Source organism: Hyaena hyaena, unplaced genomic scaffold (genome assembly GCF_003009895.1).
Source record: "Hyaena hyaena isolate Hyena2069 unplaced genomic scaffold, ASM300989v1 scaffold_62, whole genome shotgun sequence".
NCBI lineage: Eukaryota > Metazoa > Chordata > Mammalia > Carnivora > Hyaenidae > Hyaena > Hyaena hyaena.
The window spans coordinates 3,794,267-3,816,019 of record NW_024080694.1 but is presented as its reverse complement, the minus strand read 5'-3'; the positions used below and the strand labels follow the sequence as shown (position 1 = coordinate 3,816,019).

General features: G+C 51.5%; 1 protein-coding gene across 1 annotated transcript in view; it reads left to right on the top strand.

Annotated features, from left to right (window-relative positions):
- Nucleotides 1-2,846: 2,846 nt before the first annotated feature.
- The window catches only part of ZHX2 (zinc fingers and homeoboxes 2), a 162,499-nt gene continuing 143,592 nt past the window's right edge, over nucleotides 2,847-21,753 (top strand). The window contains exon 1 of the mRNA XM_039232020.1: nucleotides 2,847-3,030. The gene's annotated coding sequence lies outside the window, so the exon portion shown is untranslated. The remainder of the gene's footprint in view (nucleotides 3,031-21,753) is intronic.

Here is a 21,753-nt window from a genome sequence, read left to right as displayed (position 1 = left end):
AAACATTACCTTATCATTACTGATTCCAGTGCTCCTGAATCATATCAGATAAGGGTCCATCTACTCCACCTACACATAAAGCAAACTGAAATCATAGCACTTAATCCAAAGTCACCCTTAGTTTATTCCCTGCTGTTTGTTTATGTGGTGGAAGTTCAGTCCATGTTAAACTTTGAACAATCCGCAGACACTGCAGCACATCAGAAACCTCCACAGTGTCCGTGACATATAAGTGACCTGTAGACGGGGGGGGGGGGGGGGGGGGGGGGGGGGGGGGGGGGGGGGGGGGGGGGGGGGGGGGGGCTCAGTGGACAGTCCAGAGGACTATCCTGCTTGCTTGGCTCAACCCTGACCTTCCCACCCTGTTAATCTCTCACTAGCCAGCAGATGGTAACAAGGTGGGTGCGCAGGAAACTTGGCTTATAGAAAATGCTCCTAAGTGATGGATCATCAAGAGATGCAGTCTCAAAATGGGAATTGTTTCCATAATTTCCATGGAAACAAACTGAGAACTATACTTACTTTGGGGGGTGGAAGCGAAATGATCTGGAAGAAAGAAGGGTAAATCAGAGCAAGAGCTGGAAAAGTCAAGAGTAAGCGATGTAAAATTATTTAGTTTGGTAGGGAGGGGTCCTTTTTTAATTCCTTTTACTCTTCTGACACACCCCTGGGGGTTAGAAAAAGAAAAGTATTCCTAGATTCTCATGTTGATGGAAAATGCATTAGGATCTTAGAAGTTATCAAATGAGTTTGAGAAAGATGCAACAGGATCTGGGTCACGGTCATCGAGGAAGTTATTCATGAACATGTTACGAGCTGCATCAGTTCGCCTCTCTGGTCTGCGAGCATCACACAACAGACCCCCACCAGGCCAGCGCCATTTAAAAAAAAAAAAAAAAAATGGCAAACAAACAAAACAACCAAAAACCACAAAACCAACAGACGGACCCCACATGAGCAATAACCGAACAAACAGGTGCAGACCAGTAAGAAAATTTTGCATATGAGCTATTTTTATTGTCAAAATTTCTGGAGACCCAAGGAGCTATGTTACAGAAATGGAGCCCCAAGGGAGATGTTAGAAAAACCTCTCAGCTGGTTTCTTCTCCCCAGCCTAGAAAATGAAAATGTCAGAAGGTCACCCAGTGCGTTGGCCGTGCAGTCGCCCCCAAGGCCGTCCGTCCCCACTCGCGTCCCGCTCCTCGCCTCCGACCACTCCCCGCGCAGGGCCACCTGTTGCTGCCCTGGCGCCCCGAGCGGAGTCGCAAACCGCCGCTAGAGTTCGTTCTCATTCCCCGGAGCAGAGGCCGGCCGGGAAGCCCCGACGCTCCGCGCCTGCTAATCCTCAGGGCGGGCGGGGACTCGGCGGAGCCTCCCAGCCCCAGGCTCCCTTTGTTTTCTCGCGGCGCTCAGACCGTCAGAAGGAGACCCCAGACAGCATCCCTCGGCCCCGGCTCCGCCAGTGCGCGCTTGCGCCCAGCTCAAGCCGGGAACGGCTGGCGCGTCGAAACGCCCTTGGAGGGGAACCGGGTCCGTCCGGGCAGGAATGCGCGGCGCAGACAGGTTGCCCGGCGAGATTCCCAAGCGTCCCCTGGATCCCGAATTCCTCAGGGCTCCTCAGCGCAGCACCGCTGCAGGAGCGCCGCGCCCGCAGCGCAAGTTCACGGGCACCGCGCTGCAAGCGGAGGACAGCGGGATCCGGGCCCGCCGGTTCTCTAACACGCCCGAAGGGAGCCCGAGGGCAGCGGTTCGGGATGATCTCCCGCCGGCGACGCCGGAGTCCCGGTTCCGCAGGCGGCCCGCCCTGCGTCCCAGGGACTTCCCTGCGAGCGCCGCAGGGGTGTGCCTTCCTCCGAGTCTGAGAATCCCAGCGAACGCCGGCCCGACACGAGTTTTAAGCCAGCTCCCGGGGCGTCTGTTTGTTTATTGGCTCTTAAGGGAAAAAGTTTGAGGATCTTTAACCAACCTCAGACCTGGCGCAAGCGCAAAGCCCCGAATCTCCCCAGCAAAAGTCATCTAATGTCAAGTCGTTATATAAGTGGGGGCTCTTTCTCACCCTCCCTACCCCAAGCCCTCTTATTACTATTCCAGGAGCAAAAACGTGTCTCGCTTTAAAAAAAAAAAATTTTTTTTTTTTTTACTTGTGATTATTTCCCCCGAGCCGGGAAACGGGGGACAGCGCAGGCAGAGCCCCGGGAGCTTGGCGGCCCCACCCGCGCACGACTCCTCTGGCGGCGAGAGGGGCGCGGGGGTGCGGGGTGCCACCCGCCCAGGGCCAGCAGCCGCGCCCCGCGGCCCCTCCGTCTGCCACTCCACGTGGTCAGGATCAACAGTTTGTTGAGCTCATCAGTGACACCTTGAACTTTTCATAAAGAAAATGGGTATTGCACCAGGAGGGTTTGGCTGCGGCCGCCGGGCCGGGTCGTGCTTAATATTCAATGATCTCGCTCGCGCCTCCCCCTCCGCCCCTCGCAGAAATTCCACCGAGTCCGTTACTGGGCTCAGACTTTTAAGTTAATTTACGGCGCACCCCCCTCCCCCCAACCTCGCTAGGAACCAGCGCCTTCGCGGCTAACCTCCCCCTCCCCCCCCAGCTCCCGCCTGAAAATGACATTTCGCCGGCGTCTCCGGAGGGGGCTGAATTTCACTTTGTAACTTTCTGCGGAACCCGAGCCCGGGTGGCAGCTCGGGTGGTGGTATCGTATGCAAATACGCATGCTGACGTTACAGATCATGTGGGTTTTGGCGTAGATTCCCCACTGATCGAGACATTTTTTTTCCCCTTTTTTTTCCTTCTTTTTTTTTTTTTTTTTCTTTTTAAAATTTTGGCCACTGTTCCCCGTACGGGGGCTTTTCCTGTCCGTCTGTCTGGCAGGCCGGCCGTGCCCCCTCTTTCCCACGGAGCGCGAGCCCGGCGCCCGGTGGGGAGTGGGGAGTGGGTGGGGGAGCCAGCAGAGTTCCATTTTGGAACGCCCGTGCCGCGTCTCCGCGCTCCCAGCCCGGGTCCCCGCGTCCCCAGCCCCGGCGCAGGTAAGAAACTTCGCCTCGGCGCCCGGCACCCCCCGCCCCGCGCCGCCAGCCCCGAGCCCCGCACGCCGGGCGCCGGCCACTCCAGCCCAACTTTCCCACCGCCGCCGCGGCTCCCGAAAACGTGTTGTTAATGGGACTTGGCCGGGTTTGTGATTGGGAGAGGGGGTGCGGAAAGGGGAGGGGGGGTGCGGGCCCTTTCGGCGGGTGGGAGGAAAGAAGAAGATCCGGAGGTGGGGGGGGGAGATTTTTTTTTTTTTAAGAGTTTTGATTACAAGTTTGGATAAATGGGAGCCAGACCGAGGAGGAGGAGGAGGAGGAAAAACATGTCTACGTTTCCCTATGTCGACATAAGCCACAAAAAAATATGGCGTCCGCTTTCGACAGGGCGTTACGTAGACCCGACTCTGTTTTTATTTATTTATTTCGTGGCCGGCGCCCTCCCCTCCGTGGCCCAGCTGCGGCGCTTTGTGCAAACGGGGCAGGTCCCGCGGGGACTCCGGCGGGACGTGGCCCCGGCCCGGCGGGTTTGGCGGGGGGGGGGGGGCTGCGTGTGCGAGCTGCCCTCCCTCCCCCGCGCTCCCCTCGTCTCCCCTCTCCCGGTGACGATTCGCCGTCCTGCGGTGGCAGGAAGCATGACGCCGTGGGTCGAGGCCGCCTCTGCTCTCGTCGCCGCCGGTGGCTGCGGGCGGCCGCGAGAGCTACCTGCCGGGGGGCAGGGCCGGAGCGCGGCGCGGGCCCCACGCCCGGCTCAGGTGGCGGGGCGCCCGCGCGTGTGCGGGGGGGCGGGGGGCCGGGGGGGGGGCCCACACCCCGCGCCGCCGGCCGGCCCACGCCCGCGGCCGCCTCTGCCCGCCGAGCCCACGCTCGCCCCCGGAGCGGCAGCTGGCGCCGGCGTCCGCCCCACGGGAGGCTCATCTTTGTTGGTGTTGCGGCGTCTTTGTGGCTTCGCCGGGACGTGGGATCCCCGCCTTTGCAAACTTGCCCTTGTCCCCCAGCCGCTCTGCGGGAGGCTGCGGAGACGCAGGGGCGCGGAAAGTTGGAAGGCAGCGCGCATCGCGGGACGGTCCCCTTGGCCCCGTAGCTGTGCGGAGAGCTCGGAGGCGGCGGAGGAGGAGGGGGGTGGCTCGGTAGGCTGGGGAGCAAACTTGGGGAAGCCAAGTTGTGATTTGCTCGGGCTTCCACCTGATTGATCGGCTTCAAAGCCAGCGGGGTCTCTGCCTGCCTTCAGCTGTTTGGGGATGGCCTTTTGTTTGTCCGGAGGTGGGGGGGGGGGGTGGTGACTTTCCCTGGACCCGTCCCCTTTGGAAGAGGTATTGCCCGGCCGGCTCCGGGGTCCCCTAAGTCTTGTCAGGCCCTAGAGTTCTTCCCCTACCTGATCTCTGACGATCTCCTTATCTCCAAGTTAGCAGCTCCCCAGTCTGAGGCCGGCCAGTTGGGCAGGTTTTGGAGGGGCAGGAAGTCCCCGCTCTTCATCCTCTGGGTAACTCAGACCTCCCAGCTTACCCTCTTAAAACATCACACACACACACACACACTCTCTCACACTCACACATGCACTCACACTCCTTTATGTAGAGCAAAAATGAATGCTTGTTGAAGTGAAGGGGGTGAGCTTCTGAGAGCTCTTCTAGGTTTCAGTCAAAAGGTGATTTTTCTATTTATGAGGGCCCTGAGTTTAAGCAGTTCAGTTCCAGGGCAGTAATGTCAAAAAGCATTTGGATGACAACCAAGTGGAATAAATATCTTGTAAAATGGCATGTTTAAAAGTAAAAATAGATTAATGGAGCCCTCAAGTGCTTGAATGGAACTAACATAAAGGTTTGATTCAAGTTTAAAGGGAAAATTATATTAAGCCATATATGTATCTTACAGCCAGAGGGGGGGGAATCTACCAGATTGAAATGTGTCATTGACAGGAACAGGGCCTGTGATCCGTGGGAATCTCGTTGGGGTGGAAACGCTGTGCTCTTTGGTTGTTCTTGTGTGCTTATGTACCTTCTGGCCAGGTGTGATGTCCACTAGGATCCACCTGAAGTTCACAGCTCTTAAGGGGAAATTCAGAGGTCAAGGATTTAGGGTACATCAGATATATTAACCAATCCTCAATTAAAGGAAAAGATCAAAATGACATTGTGTGTGGGCACTCAGGAAGGGTATTCTCCTGATGTAAATGCAGTGTATCTTGACATGCGTAAAGGTGATGCCCACACCAAGGGTCTCACCTCCATCAGGGCTGTGAGGTTGAGTGTGATGCCAGGCGTTTGACAGAGAATAATGACAACGTTTGATAATGGTTGCTAATGTTTACTGTTTTCATATGCCAGGCACAGCACTTAATATTTTATGTGCTTTATTATAACCCTGTGAGATAAATACAATTATGATCCTTAGGTTACAGTTGAAGAAACTGAGGCTCAGAGAGGTGAAGAAATTTGCCAAAAGCTGCAGAGCGGAAAGTGAAGTCAGTATTCCGAGCCAGGTCTTATTTCTTAGCCTTGAACACTCCCGTTACAGCAGTTCATCCCATTAGAATGAAAAAGTAAAGGGGCGGGTGTAGTTATAAAAAAGAAGGGACAGTGACACTGCCCTGGGGTCCTACCTCCAAAACTTTCCTGGGTTTTATTCCTTCCTAGATTTATTTAGCAGCTATGTGTTGATTTATTTGTTCATTTTGCCACTTATTAGTCATCACCCTAATAAGAGTCTGCAGTCATTAAACACTTTGATATGCCAAGAACCCTTATAAGTGCTCATGATTATTTTGTCTTCGTGACAATCCTGTCAGTGTCTCCTTTTTATGGATGAGGAAGTGGACGCACAGAGAGGTTCTCCAGCTTGCCCAAGACCAAACAGTAAGCGGAGCGCCAGACCCAGAACACGCACACTTCACGCTCCTGTGCGCTGCACTAGACCTTATGGGGATACTGGTGACAGAAAGCCCCGTGCGGTCAATGCGAAGCTCTGCTCCGGGCACTGTGGAGATGCTGGCGGGGTCCAGACCCCCTACCCCTGAGGAATCTGAGCAGACCAGCAGGCCAAATCAAGCAGGATTAACTAAGTGCTGTAATTGAGAAAAGTACTGCGGAAGCACAATGAAGGGTGTAATTATTCTGCCCGGAGGGAATCGTGGAGGATTTCCTAAAGGGCATAGCATCTGAACTGACCCATGGAATGAGGAGGAACAGTGTCTGGAGGTGTGTCAGATATGATTGTACTCAGCTGTTAGCGGCAGAGATCCTGATCGCCAGTGACTTAGTCGGATGGGGGCTTGCTTGTGTCAGGCCACAAGAAGGGCGAGTGGGACAATGCCTGGGCAGTACCACTGGGGACCCAGGCTCTGTCTTTCCACTACACCATCCTTAGGTATAGGCCTCTGATCCCAGGTCTGTGTTCTTGAGGTGGGAAGGTGGCTGCCCCATCTCCGGGCTTCACGTCTCCATCCCAGGAAAGAGAAAGCAGGATGAATGAGGCATTGAACATGTGCCCAGTAGGGCTTTACTGTTACATTTGGGAAGACATGCCCCTCTCAGTTGATGTCCTTGGTTCATCATCCAGAACTCCGCCACCTGGCCACCCAAGTACCAAGGAGGGGCAATCCTACATTTTTGAGGTAGGCACACTGCTGCCACGAACAAATTGGGGTGAAGGGTGGGATGGTTGTCAATTTTGCAGATGAAGTGTGTGTGGATTAAGATGGGAGGAAGAAAGGTATTTCTGGTGAAGGTAAAACTGCGTCCTGGCAGCCGAGCATATTTTTAGTAGGTTGGGGGCCGGGCGGTGGAGGGGGGGGTAGGGGATGCAGGGACTATTGTGCAGAGATGTTGCCAGACCTGAGGGTGGACGTGGAGGAAGGCGGCTGGTAATCCATAGGTACTGGGGAGCTATGGCAGGTTTCCGAGGACGGATGTCAAGCGTTCAGGAAGGTAAGACTGACAGCAGTGTGCCTTGTGCAGACAAATCAGCTTGGTTCCGGTTTGAAATAAAAAGTTTCAGACCAGCGGACCGGCTTTGCCTCAGGGCAAAAAGCAGACGGAGTGCAATAAGAAAGTGAGGGACGATGGGGAGTTTTTCTTTTAGATTCTGCCAGTAGGAATCCAAAATTAACCCAGTGTTAGTCGGCTGTTACCAGGATGCAAGTAGCTATCCCTTTTCATAGCTCAGGTACTGAAAACTGTGGAGGTAGGGTTCCATTACTCTCCAGACGCTACAGCTGGCCTTTCTCCCGACCCTCAGACCTCTAGGTATTACCTGCATCAGAATAACTTTGATCATGACCCTCACCTTTGCTTTAAATGGAGGGGATGGTATCAGAAGGCCTCAGAGGCCCTTCTGGTAGGTTCACCCTTCTAGATTCCTCCAGCAAGGGCTGATTCTCTGCTCAACTTACTAGCTTTATGACTTTGGGCTATTCCTTACCTCTCCAAACCTCAGTTTCTTCATCTCGAAAACAAGAACATCTATCGTTCTCATAGCTGCCTTATGGGTTGTTGTGAAGCGTAAGAAGAAATTTATAAAAGAGCTTAGCACAGCGCCTAACACGCTGTTCAGTAAACATCACCTGCTGTCACCAGCATCATCAGGGTCACTGCCATGACCTCTGGCATGTGACTTTATTGTATTCTTGAGATGCCAAGTGATTACATACGTGGATTTTATCATTGATTCCAAGACCCAGACTGCCCCCTCCTCATTGTATTCTCCATCCTTCTCCCCCTTACGCAGATGCACTGGTTAGTGGCAGGTCTGAGTAACCACTGAAATGGAAAGCCTTCCCGGAAAATCGCAGTGAGACCCCAGTGCAGTGTACAGGTACTACAATGTGCTGTGTCATGGTCAAATCCAGACAGCGCCGTTCTGAAAGGATGCCTGGGTGCCTGGCTACTCATGTGGCCCAGTGGTAGACGATAAAGTAGACACTGTTTTTAGTATTGACAAGGTAGTTTCGTTTTTAACTAGAAAAAAAAAATCCCCCCTAAAAAAAAATCCATCCTGATTACCCTCCCCCACCCTTGTCTAAGGCCCCCACCCTACACGAACAGGTTGTGATTTTAAGAACATCCACCCACAATGTGTTTCCTGTTCCTATGCTTATAGTCTTACTTTTAAGAGGAGCTGATTGGCAATGGTGTGAGTGTGGGGGGGGGTGTATAACAGACCCCCAAGGAGAAAAACAGTCCTGACAACAGTGTATCAGTTTCCACCCAAACTTTAAAATGTAATAAAAGAGGCCAGTTTTCTTGCTTTCCCCAGCGTTTACCACCCTGGTGAACAATTTGCCTGTAAAAAACCATAGTGCACACACTTTTCTTCCTCCCCTCTGCCCGCCTCCGAGCCTCTAGTACTGGAAACACTTCGTGGACATTAAATCTTATTACGGGGTGTTTCACTGCAATAGAGTTGCCACATAGAATCTGCAGTGAATGAATACTTGTACTATTGATCCGGGGGGGATCAATACTAAGGAGCGAGTCCTGGGCATTCACTTTGGTGTAAGAGATTTGTGGTATGTTTTGGGGGTGCACAGGCTTGGTTTGGGATAGAAGAGGGAGAAGCATATATGATGGGTTTACTTTTGGGTTTCAAGCCGTGCTTGGTTTACCCTGCAGGGGGAAACCAGCAAAATCCTGGGAACCGTTTGGTGTCACGTTCAGCGCGGGGCATGAACTCATGGACCCTTCAGGCCTGAGAGAGTGGCCAGGTTGAGTTAGCTCCTTCTTTGGGAGGGACTTCTCCCTGTTGGAGGCCCTGGACAGACTGCGGGAGAGAGGAAACTGCTGTTGAGAAAGGAAGAGGGAAGACATGAGCAAGAGTTTCTGGGCTGTGGGTTCTCCTTGGCCTGGTTGGATGCCTGCAGCTGCAGCTTCTGGACTCCGAAACATCTGCAGAAAGCCCAGGAAGGACCAGAAGTCTAAATTGAGGCAGCATGCATGCGTGCACGGGAACTGGCTGTGCAAACATTATGGTTTAAATCAATGCTGCAGAAAGACTGGAGAAAAACACTCCTCAGTGGGGCAGACATTCATGCCCCACCCCCAGCTGTCTGCCCCGCCCCCCCTCCACTCTTAGCGGTGACACTGAACGAATACAAAGTTTCCTGTACACCCAGAACACCACAGACACAGTGTTGCTGCCTTAAGAACAGTGATGTGTCCCCCAGATTGAGCACCTACTGTGTACCAGGCACTCTGCTAAATACTCTCCTTTCACTATGTCATTTCAGTCTGACCACAAGGAGGATTTTGAGAGCAGGGCCGTAGCCCTGTTTTTGTTTTAGTTTTTGTTTTTAATTTTTAAAATGTTTTATTTATTTCTGAGAGAGAGAGAGAGAGCACGAGCAGGGGAGGATCAGAGAGAGAGGGAGATACAGAATCTGAAACAGGCTCCAGGCTCTGAGCTAGCTGTCAGCATAGAGCCTGACGCGAGGCTCGAACCCATGAACCGTGAGGTCATGACCTGAGCCGGAGTCGGACGCTTAACCGACTGAGCCACCCAGGCTCCCCCGTAGCCCTGTTTCAAAGACAGGACCAATGCTCAGAAAGGTTAGGTACTTGCTGAAGATCACAGAGAGAAAGTAGCCAAGTCAGGATTTAAATTCAGATCCGTCTGATCCTAACGCTGATGTCTTTTTTTCTTTTAAGTATTTTTTAGTTTTTAAATTTACTTTGAGAGAGAGACCAAGCACATAAGCCGGGGAGAGGCAGAGAGAGAGGGAGAGAGAGAACCCCAAGCAGCAGTGCAGAGCCCGATGCAGGGCTTGAACCTACGAACTATGAGATCATGACCTGAGCTGAAGTCAAGAGCTGGATGTTTAACCGACTGAGCCACCCAGGCGCCCCTCAAAGCTGATGCTCTTAGTCATTACCAGGTCTTTCTGAAATCTTTTGGAGGTGCCCCACCCCATCCTGGAAGGAGGTATGGGGAGAGGGGACAGTTTTAGAATGTGCTTCTAGATAGTCCGATTGCTTTTCTGCTAAAGGGGTGTAGGGGTGTGGGTGTCCATGCATGTATGAGGGTGCGTGTGTATAAGTTTAGTCAAAACAGCAAGAGAATTCCAAATCCATTCTTGTGATCCAACTGCCCCCACTCCTGCCCCCAAAAGACAACTCTAAAGCCTCTAGTAGCATCTATAATAGAACATTCTTCAGGGTGCACTGCCCCCTTTCCACCCTGTCCTTGGCTGTAGGGAGGAGGAGTCCCGGTGGGCTGCAAGCTACACTCCCAGGACTGATGAGAATCCGGGTGCTACTTTCAGGATGCTGAACATCCTTGCCAGCCAATGGGGGAAGGGGATGGAGGGAGCAGGCGTTGGGAGGGTGGAGATGGCTGTGTTGCTGTTTTTATACAATAAAAGAAGATCATTGTAATTGGGAGCCCTTGAATCATAACACGTCTGCCTATGGCTCTCTCCAGCTGCAGAGCCATTTAGTTAAATAGCGCACAGAAAACTCCTTTCAGCAGATATTACTTTCCCGCTGTTCTTAAAATACAAGGCTGAGCTGAATTGCTCTAAGGACAAAGCCATCTCAGCGCCCCCCCCCCGGCCCCGGGTATACCCAGAGCCCCCACGGAATCTCCCTGGCCTGTGGAGGAGGACATTTAGAAATTATTTTCATTTGCACTGCACCCTTGCCTCTTTGGAAACAGCTCCTTTAAGATATTTGCACACAGTCTGGTCTGAGTTGGATGTCATAGCCGAGTTGTTTATGGGGGGTGGTGACCCAGAAGGGGCAGAGAGAGGCCGGAATGTCAGTGTGGGTAGGGATGGGGTGTGGCTTTGCTGCTGGGGGAAGGCGGTGGGAAATGGAGAGATACGGACTGACAGCTAGAAGCTGGGAAGACTGCCCCCAGGTCAAGAAACTTAGAGGAAAGGATGGTGGTGGCTCCAGGCAGGACCAGAGAAGCACAGACCCTCCCCTCCCCTCCCCTAACAGAGCACCGAGGGGTCGTTATGCTGCACTTTCTTCCAGGGAACTTTATGTTACAGAATTAATTATGAGAATGCGGTGACCTTATGACAGAGCCACGCAGTTCAGGAGAGTGCAGGACTTCACAGTGTCCCCAAGAGCAGGGACTTTGGGGCACACAGAGCCACAGCAGACATGGAGTGGCTCCATCGGTGGGTTAATGGCAGACGTTCCAAAGACGGACGCAGTATGCGGCAGTGTGAAACTGAAGCCGGCCTGACTTCAGCACTTTCAGAAAGGGGACTTACAGGTCCTCTGGCACAAAGTTTAATGTCCTCTGGGATCCCCGGAGGAAGATTTGGGGAGCAGAGGATGAGTCTAATAGTCTAATAGCAACATGGTACGTTAGTGGGATCCAGGAATGTACTAGCTGGAAAAAACTTTAGGAAGCACCTGGTCCATCTCAGGGAAACTGAGGCCCAGAGAGGTAAGGGGATTTGCCCAAAATCACATGATCATACGGCAGAATAGGACCTTTCTGCTTCTATAGCTTGCAGCTCTTCTGTTTCCTGGAGCCTTCCCTAACCACTTCTTTTCCTCTGCCCAGTCAGCGAGCACTCCGCACCTGCCAGAGGACGAAAATGACGTCCCTGCCTTCAGGAAGCTCTCAGTCGTTTGGCCCTAGCACCTGCAGTGATCGTCACATGGACATTATACGAACAATGCTGAGCACTATTTGTGCATTAGCTCATGAGAATCCTAAGAGATACAAGAACTCTTTTATTTCCACTTAACACACGAGGGACAGCAGAACGGGAAGCCCTTTGTCCAGGGTTTCTGGGAGCTGGGCAGCCTTCTTCCATACCCAGTGCTCCTTGGGCATGGGCCTGTGCCACCCATCTTGCCCTCTGCGCACCCATGGCTCCAGCCAGAAAGGCCTGTGGCCTCTCTGTCACTGGTTAGAACCAGTGGCCAAGCCACCAGCCAGCGCTGGGGTGCATGTACAGTTAGGGCTTGACAAAGGGCTTTTAAAAAATATTTTTTTTATTTATTTTGAGAGAGGACGTGTGCGTGCGCATGTGAGTGGGGGGAGGGGCAGAGAGAGAGAAGAGAGAGACTCGCAAGCAGGCTCTGCACTGTCAACACAGAGCCCGACACGAGGCTCAACCTCCCAAACCGTGAGATCGTGACCTGAGCCGAAATCAAGAGTCAGACGCTTAACTGACTGAGCCACTCTGGCGGACAAAGGGCTTTCTTGTGCATAGTTGTTTTTTTCTCCCAATTTGTTGAATGCCAACTGAGTGTAGGCTCCTCACACCCTCACGCCATCATCCAGGACGTTTTATAGCAGCCGTGCTGAGCAGGTGGTATGAAGGTCAGAGCCAGGATTGCAACACGGGTCTGTGGCATCCGAGGCGGGAGCAGTCCTGTCTCGTCAGGCATGCGGCAGCCATAACCAGCTGATTGGGAGTCCCCTGTGGGCTGGGACAGGTCACTTAGGGCTACAGAATCACCAGTCACTGTCCAGGCTAGTTTCCCTGATGTCCCCCTAAAAGTAAAGGAATCTGAGGCACTTCAGGTGACTTTGAGCAGCTGATACTCGTTTGAGCATGTTAAAAAGCACCGATAAAATATGGGGCACCGTGTAGTAGTCTGTACGTGGGTCCTCGCATTAGCCCCTATTTTAAAATAGCTTAAGGTGTAATGTGCATACCTTAGGATTCACCCAGGTATAAAATGTACAATTAACTGATACCTAGTGTGTTTACAGCTGTGCAGTCTAGTTTTAGAACATTTCCATCATCTCAGAAACAGATCCTGTGTCCATTAGCAGTCGCTTCCCAGCCCCCTCCCCAGACCGCCCCCCTACCCCCAAGCCTTAGCAACCGGAGCTACTTTCTGTCTCTGTAGACCCGCCCTTATTGAACATTCCACACAGCAGAAACCGAGTACTATGTGGCCTTCCCTATTTACTTTTTTTTCGCTCCGCATAATGTTTCTGAGGTGCATCCGTGTTATAGTATGCATCTGTACTTCACTGTTTTTATGGCCAAATAGTATTCCATTGTGTGGCTATGCCTGCGAGGGCCGCCATCACAAAATGCCACCGACTGGGTGGCTTAAACAACAGGCATTTATTTTCTCACAGTTCTGGAGGCTGGACGTTCAAGATCAAGATGTCAGCACATTGGATTTCTTCTAAGGCCTCTCTCCCTGGCTTGCAGATGGCGGACTTCTCACCCTGTCTTCACACAGCCTCTTCTCTGTGCACACACATGCCTGATGTCCGTCTGGGTGCCTCTTAAAAGGATACCAGGCACGTTGCTCTAGGGCATTTTAACTTAATCACTTCTTTAAAGCACCAGGGGCGCTTGGGTGGCTCAGTTGGTTAAATGTCTGACTTCAGCTCAAGTCATGATCTCAAGTCCGTGGGTGTGAGCTCCGCATCGGGCTCTGAGCTGCCAGCACAGAGCCTGCTTGGGATTCTCTCTTTCCCTCTCTCTCTGCTCCTCCCCTGCTCTCGCTCTCTCTCTCTCTCTCTCTCTCTCTCAAAAAATAAATAAATCAATTAAGAAAAATGAAAACAGAGGCCCAATCTCCAAATACAGTCACATTTTGGTGTACTGGGGATAGAGCTTCAGTGTATGAATTGGGGGAGGGGGACACACCATCCAGCCCATGTTTTGTTTACCCATTCACCTGTCAACAATTGGCTTTCTACATTTTGGGTGTTATAATAATGTCTCTCTGAACACTTGCATGCCATGTTTGTGTGAAGGTGTGTTTTCATTTCTCTCGGGACGATACGTGGGAGTGAAATTGCTGGATTATCGGATGGTCACTCTCTGCTTTACTTTTGGAGAAAACGCCAGACCTTTCTGCAAAGCAGCAGCACCCTTGCACATTCCCGGCGGCCGCATATGAGGGTTCTGACGTCGCCGTGTCTTCACCAGTCCTTGGCTTTGTCGTAAGCCCCATTTTACAGGTGCAGAATCTGAGCACAGGGTGGAGAAGGTCGGTCACATGGCTAGTGGGCGACGGAGCAGGATTCACGCACTGGTCTGAGCGGTGAACTACCCAGGGCCGGACTGGGGTGAAGCGAACAAAGCACCCAGGGTGGTGCTCGCACCCAGCCTCCTGCAGATGCAGCTTCAGCGCTTGACAGGGAGTGTCCCCTTTAGTTCTGTGTCCCGGGTGCCTAGTTTGCCACTACCCCACCCTTGCCCTGGCCTTGCCACTACCCTCCTCCCTGTGTGTAGGGTACTGTGCTCAGTGTTAGGAGCAGGGGAAGGGACACAGAGGTGACCACCCCACAGCTCCTTTCCTGGAGGTGTTCTCAGCCTAGCTGGAGACCGTGTGCCTTCGCTGGTCTACACGACAGGCCTGGCTGGACTGGCAGGGCCAGAACCCCTGCCCCTAAGGCCCCTGTGTGACTTACAGGGAATAACGCCTGTAAAGTACTTAGCACAGCACCCGGCAGCTAGGCAGTACCCTAGAAAGGTTGTCCCTGACGCATCTCTGACCTTATGTACTATGAGGCTGCCTCTGAGTCACTGTAGTCTGAGGGATATCCCAGTGCCGTGAATCGATGACTAGGGGCCACACCCCTACCCCACAGAAAGGGCGGTCACCCAGCGAGCAGGGAGTGGCCTGGGATGAAGGAACTGGTCATCCAGGCTCTCCTCAGACCTGCCGAGCCTGTCCTGACGCTGGTGGGCCCTGTCCCCAGAGCCCAGAGTGGGCTCCACTTGACCTTCTGGCATTTCCTGGCTGGGCCGTAGACACTCTCTTGTCGGCTCTCTTACCGCCAAAGCCCAGGTGTGAGAAAACGCCTGATGGATAATGCTTGGGGCCAACGTGAGGCTGGGAAGGGTGGCTTCTGGTCCTTTCTGCTGAACTGATTTTCCCCAGCTGGGAGAAAGGGCCTCGGTTATAACAGATCAGCCTGCTGGTCTTTCAGGGTTGGGAGGGGTGCACTGATTGATCCTGGTAGGGGATTTGTATAAACAACTTCAAGATTTCTGGATATAGAAGATGCGTGCCAGTTACAAAAATAATAGGAGTTGGCGGTTCTTAAACACCACATCTGATCATGTTTCCTTACCCTCCTAAAACCCTTCCCATGTCACTGGTTGTCCAGGAGTCACAAACCCAAATGGTTTCAGGGGGTTTGCAGGTAGTATAGAAGAGTGAAGGGGTGAAGTATAGAGCCGAAGGAAGCAGTGGAGAATGGGTCAAAGTGGAAAGCATATGCCCAGCCTAAAGGCATTCAGAATCAATTTTTTTCAATGTGCTTTCCTGTCCATTCTGAGGACTCCCTGTTAGTAACTTCTGACCCACAGGACCAAGTCAAATCCCTGACCCTAGTGTGGTGGCTCTTCGGAAGCTGGCCTCTGCCTACCGGGCTTATTCCACTTGAACTAGTTCCCCGGCCCCCCTGCCCTGCGCCCCACACTTGAGCCAGACAAGACTGACGCCTAAACCTTGTGTGCTCCCCTTTCCTTCTCATTCCTTTCCACACATACATCCTTTTCCCTGGAAAGACTCATCCCCCAGACTTAGCAAGACCTACCCCTTCCTGCTGAAGAGATAACTTGCTCCCTCTTCCGAGAGGCTAGGGTGCCAGAGAAATAACCCCTTAGAAATCTCAGCACATGGATTCTTATCTGTTTGCACGTCTGTCTCCCAGGGAAACTGTGACACCCCCCGCCCCCCGACCCTCCACCCCCACCGCAGCGAGAGTTTCCCATTTGTCTTCATATTCCCAGCACCGGCACAAGGCTGGCCCACTTAGTAGGCTCAAAATGAATATGTCTCGTGTGACTGGATTGTTACTGAGGAAAGGACTCTTTCCCCAAGCCTGTTGGGGAGCTTGTGCTCTGGGTCAGCACAAGTTAGCAGCCAGATGCGTTGCTGCTCGCTGCTGCCCCTGGTGGCAGGTCCTTGACAGTCACTGGACCGGTTTGTAACAGGAAGCAGTGGAGGAAGCTTCTGTCCCAGGCTGGTTTTGTCCCAGATTCAGGATCTTTTGGCCAAACTCTGCCAAGCTCCCTACCTCCCTGGCTTGGCCCCACTGCCTTTTCTGGATCTCTGGCCTGTCTGTGCAGCCTGGATCCACTTCCTCCCTCCAACGTGGCTATACCCTTTGTTTCCTCTTGAGAACACAGTTTCCACCTTCCCATGTGACGCCTACAGCAATATCACAGGTGTTGTTGTTGCAGGGTCTTTCTACTACTTTCAATTTAAACTTTCTTTTCTTTATTACCAAGTCTGAACTTGAGACCAAACTCGACTGTAAAGATGATAGAGAGGAAGGAAACCAAACTGATTGAATGCTACGTACCAACCATTGAATCAAGCATGGTGTATACTCCACCTTGTTTTAAATTGTTTAATTCTGTCAACAACCCCACTGGGTACATGTTTTTATACCTATCTTATGTATGAGGAAATTGAAGTTTCAAGAAATCAGCTTGCCTGAGTTATAGAGGAAATGGCCAAGCTGGGATTTAAAGTCAGGTCTGAGTGACATCAGACCCCAGGGACTGTCCACATCATGATGTTGGAGCGTTAGGTGGAGTATTAAGAGTCTGTGTTGGGGCACCTGGCTGGCTCAGTTGGAAGAGCATGTGACTCTTGATCTCAGGGTCGTGAATTTGAGTCCCACGTTGGGTGTGGAGATTATTAAAAAAAAAAAAAAAAAAGTCTGTATTAAGTGCCTTAGCCCATGGGATACCAGGAGCCTTAGTTCCCTTCCAGAGTTTAAGATTTTGTGTATGAAAGGTTGCACAGGTAGAATTAGTAACAGGCGTGTCTTTTTCCTTTCCCTTACCAGGTACTTGGCCAGCTTCTCATTCTCAGGATACTTGTCCTCTCACAGTTTCGTCAACAGTTTTTCCCTGCTCTGGGGAGGGAAGAAAAAAATACCTGTCATGAGAGGGATGGCCAGATTTACTAAGTCTTCATAATCTAGCTGGGCCATCTTACGTGATGGGAAAGTGGCGTCACTGAGATTTCAGTACACTGAGTGTGTGGTTGAGGATAACTGGCCATTCTGTGACAGACATGCGTGAGCCCTGGGGAACAGGCACTGAATAGAGACATGAGTAGTCAGTTATGATGCAGTGACCAGTCAGCCCCAGTATCCTAGAGGCTTAACAAAGCAAGGTCTACCTCTTAGTCTTAGGAAGTGCACTGAAAGGCCACAGGTCATCAAGGTAGCTTTCTTCTAAGCTGGGACTTAGGGATCCAGGCAGCCTTGACTTGGTAGGCACATAATTTGAAACAATTGGCTTGTAGGCTGCTGGGGCAGAGGAAAAGAAAATTAAAGGGTTAGGGGCGTGCCTGGGTGGCTCACTGGGTTAAGTGTCCAGCTTTGGCTCATCTCACGGTTCGTAGGTTCGAGCCCCGCATTGGGCTCTCTGCTGACTGCTCAGAGCCTGGAGCCTGCTTCAGATTCTGTCTTCCTCTCTCTCCGTCCCTTCCCCACTCACACCCCATCTCTCTCTCTTTCAAAAATAAACATTTTAAGAAGCTTTTTAAGGAAAAGTAAAGGATCAGATATGTACTCCCTAAAGCTATCACCTCTGCTCATAGGACCCTGCCTAACTCTAGGATGCCCAAAAACCCAGGGGTGGGGTGAGTCAAGGGGGCAATGTGTGAATACTTGGTGAATAATACATATTTCTATCATGTGAAGCCCTAGACTGGATGTGATATTTCAGCAAGTCGTTGTTCCTCTCGGCCTGGCTAAATATCAGAGAATAAAGAGGATGAGTGGCAAAGCCCAGACTCAAACACAGCTTCCTCACACTTAGTCCAGTGCCATTTTGGCTGTAAGGACAGTACTTAACTGTGGAGGAGCACTCCTAATGCTCAGAAAGGCCACCAAACATTAAAAATAAATTTTTTGCAACATCTTTACCTTTCTTATATTTTATAGAATACCGTTGCAATTTGGTTTTACATTGAACATCTAGTGTGGCGTAAAGAAAATGAATGTTAATGAGCCCATAGCTGCTGCGAAGCACTAATGATGTTGAGCACAAGAGTAACTCTGATGGCCAGCATTTACCTCGAGAGTGCAATGTGCCAGGTGGATCCTCAGCTCTATGTAGACAAATTCACATACTCCACCCAACTCCCATGGGAAGTCCTTTACTGTTAATTTCCTCCTGAGAGAGCCCTGATTATCTGTATGTAACAGATGAGGAAACGGAGTCTCTGAGAGGTGACGTAGCTAGGAAGGAGCAGAGCCCAGCCTCACAGGCAGATCTAGCTGATTCTCAACCCACCACTCAGTGCGTGAGGTTGGGAGTATTGTAGGGGATGCAGGAAAGGCCAAGGACTAAGTAGCAGTGCTCTTCAGGTGAGTAGTTGAATGCTGTGGGAGTATTCCGCCATGCCTATCCATTCCAAGGTAACGCCAGAAGCGTTACGGATGCTGGACGTTTTCTTCATTCATGCAGGAAGTATTCAGGCACCTACTATGCATCAGATGCCCTGGTAAATACTAGGGATACTACAGTGCTTTCAGTCTGGTTTATTTCTCTGTGGGACTTTCTACATTTTCAAAAATGTCCTTGAAAAATAACTTCAGAACCTCGATCATTCCCGCCCAGGAATAATCATGTATTTGAGTTTTGGCTTCAAAACCATGGCACGTGGCACCTGGCCTTGGCATAGAAAGCAAGGAAGCCCCGCCCCCCCACCTTCAACCAATTGATCCTGTGATTGAACAGCCCAGCATTTGTTGGTTATCAACTTTGCACTGGTACCTGTCTCAGTCAGCCAGACAGTGATAAAGCCAATATTTGGGATCACCTAGCACACCCCTCTGAGGTTTCATAGTAGAGGAAAAGGAAGGCTGTGAAATGCTCCGGGCCCTTCTGCTTCTTTAAAATGTTTCAGTCTCAAACTCATTCCCAACAACAGATTTTACCAAAGATGCAAAACGCGTTCCACCCTCTACTTCACTTCCTTTCAGGAATGTTAAGGATACAGTGTTCTATCCCCTCTTAGGCACTTTATACCTTTGACAATATGCGTTTTTACTTTCCCCGGGTGCCCAGGGCAGGAGAGCTGGCCGCCTCATCTCCTGCCTAGCCCCCGGATTTGAGGGGCTGGTTGAGGCAGCAGCGCCTCCATCATGGAGAAGGTAAAGGACACGTACAGTGTCAAATTATTAGCAGTGGAACCTGGACTCCAACCCTGTGCTTTCTTGCTTGTGCTTCACGTGTGTGTGTGTGTGTGTGTGTGTGTGTGTGTGTGTGTGTGTGTGATTTTCTTGCTTGTTTTTTGGTATTAGAATTTTATGCCAAGTTCTCTGACAGAAACTAATCGTGTTAGACTTTTGTGGGGGGGACGGAGGAGGAGGTATATACATGGGGAAGTATGTCTATTAAATAGTTTTGGTTTTGGTGAACACCACATTTTTTTCACTCAGGGCTTAAATGGTAGAGTTTGGTTCCCAGAAAGCAATGGTATGACTTGGTTGTCTCCGCGGAGGGGAGGACTTGGTTCTAGTGATCCTGGTAGTCGGAGGAGGGAGCCGCCAGAGCTCGATCTTCCTGACTGGGAGAAGCTTTCCGGCTAAGGGACGGGGCTGGACCCAGAGGTGTGGGCAGCCTCCCTCGTCCTGAGATGCGGGAGCAGCCCTGTCCCCCAGCATGCCCACCAACCCCCCGCCTTTGCTCTGCACGAATGACAGGCATTTGAATTTACTGATGAGGAAAACAAAAGGCTTTTGACTCCTGTAGCTCATCTGGTCTAGCCAGCGTCCGTCTGTCCTAGAGTTCAGATGCCCTTGATGACAGAGGACACCAGTCACTATGATACCTCTTTCATCCCGGCTCTGTCCCATGCTCCCTTCCTCTCCCGTCCTGGGTTCACACGGTAGCTGTAGCCGGGGTGGCAGTCACCCCCAGCTTTTCTGCTCTGCTAGGCGCCCTCCAAGGAAGCTGGTGCCAGGCCTACAACCCCTTCTGCGGGCAGGCAGGAACCGTGTCCTGGGCAGCACGGTGGAGCTCCAGGCTGTAGTGGCCACCCCTTGTGCAGAGTAGTTGCTCAGTAAATATTTGTGGAATTTCTGAGGCAGGCAGCACCAGTGAACCCACAGTGACCCTTATCCGGGACACAAGCTGTTGGAGATTTGGCACATGGGTCATTTGTTCTGGCAACTAATGAAACATCTTTGCACCATGTGCTATCAGCAACCCTAAATGCAGGTTAACGGCAAATGCTTGCATTAGTCATGAGCATAGCTAGTGGTCACTTACGCGCCAAGTCTCTTCCCAAGGGAGGAGAGAGCCGCAGAGGGCGGGGAGGCAGGGTGGGAGGGAGAGAGGATGGAAATCATATGAAACCACAGGAATAAAGGAACAAAGAACACAGGACCCCCCCACACCCGCCCAGTGAAAACCATGTGAGAGGCTTGCCTGAAAGATTTGTAAAAACAAAGCAAAAACTTGCAACTGGAAGTTAGATCTTGTATAGATAGGTGCACACACACACAGACACACACACATGCACGCACAGGTGCACACACAGGTGCACACACGTACAGGTGCACACACGTACACACAGGTGCACATGCACACACAGGTGCACATGCAGGTGTGCATACACATGCACAGGTGCACACACATACACACAGGTGCACATGTACACACGCACGTGCACACACACAGCTAAAACACAGTACAGCCGAAAAGTTTAATATTTGTGAGCCTTTTATTTGACAGGGCATTGGTATTATATACAACGTTAGTAGCAGAAAATATACACTGAGGCTAATAGTTTGTTATGCAAGTTCCAAGCTGTAGATACTCAACTCTGTAAATCAAGGCTTTTAATGAATGAAAAGACTATGTTTGTGTATGGTTGGTTAAAATAACAACCCATGAGAAAATTCCTAATCCTAGTCCCTTTGCAGAATGGGACTATTTATTGCAAATTACCTACTTCATTGTGGGTGTCCATATAATAAAATTCTCCGGGTATATTGGGTAAAATTGGGCAAAGTGTAGTTTTGAATAAAACAATTATGTAAGTAAACACATTCCTGCAATTTTCCCATAATGCCCCTTTTTGTGAAGTGAGTTTCATAAGTTAGGACTTGACATCTTTCCTCATGACCAGGATTTTGACACGGAGCTTCGATTCGGGGACTCTGGAAACACAAGGGGAATGTTTTCATTTCAGAAGAGAATTCTAGACACTAGGGAAGCAGAGTCGTTTGGCAATGTCCTCCTCCCCTCCCCTCCCCCTACCCCCATCAAATGCACGTTCAGAGGAAGGTGACTGCCAGTTCCAGACAGTCACTGTCTTTCTGTTGGGACTGATCCACACAGAACTTCCCACTGTTCTGCAATAATGTGTGGCCTAAAAGAAATTCCATGTCCAGATGGGGATAGGGAGGCCTGGAGACACCTGGCTCAGCCACCCACTGCCAGGCTTTGAGAAGGTCATTCATTCCCTCTCCAGCCTCAGTTTCCCTGCTTGTAAAGTAGGGGTGAGCTTACAGCCTCTGAGCCGCTTGTCTCCCCCGCGGTGTGCAGGGAGGGTTCCCTCTGTCCGCTCCGGGCTGGCAGGACTTCTGCAAGTTGGGCTGCTGTCAGACGCCCGCTGCTGCCCCGGCTGCCTCTGAGCGGCCTGTTGACTCAGACCTTTCTGGAAGCCTCGTACAAAAGAACTCGACTTTCCACCGAAATTGCCCGTGGAACTATGGTGACGTTTCCTTGCAAACCCCACGTGGTGTTGAGCAAGCAGCTTGCTCCGCACAGCTGCCGACAGTCCAAACTCCCAAGGCGTTGGGTCT